Here is a 1,363-nt window from a genome sequence, read left to right as displayed (position 1 = left end):
CGGGTCTCCTGCGTGACAGGCAGGAATACTAACCTCTATACTACCGCGGAATTGAAGGTGGTTCAATGTCTAAATAGTGACGCAAATTACCATTTTCAGCTACCAGCGCACATCGCGGCGGGCGTGAGTGGAGAGAGAAAGTTGAGTAATTTTTTCGAGGCAGCAAATGATTCGCAGAGTGGTGCAAAAATCAGTAAAGAAACGGTCGCGCATAAATGTGTGAAACGCCCTTGTCCAGAAATACCACTTCCACGGCCGAGAATTGAACTCGGGTCTCCTGCGTGACAGGCAGGAATACTAACCTTTATACTACCGCGGAATTGAAGGTGGTTCAATGTCTAAATAGTGACGCAAATTACCATTTTCAGCTACCAGCGCACATCGCGGCGGGCGTGAGTGGAGAGAGAAAGTTGAGTAATTTTTTCGAGGCAGCAAATGATTCGCAGAGTGGTGCAAAAATCAGTAAAGAAACGGTCGCGCATAAATGTGTGAAACGCCCTTGTCCAGAAATACCACTTCCACGGCCGAGAATTGAACTCGGGTCTCCTGCGTGACAGGCAGGAATACTAACCTCTATACTACCGCGGAATTGAAGGTGGTTCAATGTCTAAATAGTGACGCAAATTACCATTTTCAGCTACCAGCGCACATCGCGGCGGGCGTGAGTGGAGAGAGAAAGTTGAGTAATTTTTTCGAGGCAGCAAATGATTCGCAGAGTGGTGCAAAAATCAGTTTAAATATCCCACTCCTGGTCGCGTGGGTCTGGTGGGGCGGTTCGGTACGAACCGACCCTAGAAGTATCGATGAGGGAAAGACACTCAGAGACACAGAGTCTGAGTGACACTCAGTGAGTGTGCCGACAGTGCGTGTCTGCACCCTCTTCGGTACTTGCTCCCGGGAGTGGTGGGATTGGGATAAAATACAGAAGATCCTTCAGCCCGTGACCCTGTTATGACAAAAGGAAAGCGGGGAGGATCCGCTCGCCTCACCGTTACATCTCTGCAGTGCGAATTGGTAGCGGAGCGACGCGACCATCCGCATCGGTATTTAACCTAGGTTAACAAGTTAACCTCTATTAAATATCCCACTCCTGGTCGCGTGGGTCTGGTGGGGCGGTTCGGTACGAACCGACCCTAGAAGTATCGATGAGGGAAAGACACTCAGAGACACAGAGTCTGAGTGACACTCAGTGAGTGTGCCGACAGTGCGTGTCTGCACCCTCTTCGGTACTTGCTCCCCACACCAGACCCCGGGGCAGGAGTAGCAGGAGACTTGCTCCGAAGGCTATATGGGCTGCCCATAATGGGCACCAAGCTTTAAGCGGCTGCCAATCGACACCGGGTTGGCACGAAAATTCGAATAA

The 1,363-nt window shown here is 50.8% G+C and overlaps 2 non-coding genes across 2 annotated transcripts; both read right to left on the bottom strand.

Annotated features, from left to right (window-relative positions):
- Positions 1-247: 247 nt before the first annotated feature.
- Positions 248-319, bottom strand: Pmar_PMAR021456. The gene has a single exon. It is a non-coding gene; the product is annotated as a tRNA-Asp (tRNA).
- A 197-nt stretch (positions 320-516) lies between these two features.
- Pmar_PMAR021455 lies at positions 517-588 on the bottom strand. The gene has a single exon. It is a non-coding gene; the product is annotated as a tRNA-Asp (tRNA).
- Between the last annotated feature and the right edge of the window lie 775 nt (positions 589-1,363).

Source organism: Perkinsus marinus, assembly GCF_000006405.1.
Source record: "Perkinsus marinus ATCC 50983 genomic scaffold scf_1104296973726, whole genome shotgun sequence".
Taxonomy (NCBI): domain Eukaryota; phylum Perkinsozoa; order Perkinsida; family Perkinsidae; genus Perkinsus; species Perkinsus marinus.
The sequence above is the reverse complement of the archived record's forward strand: the minus strand, read 5'-3'. Positions and strand labels throughout refer to the sequence as shown.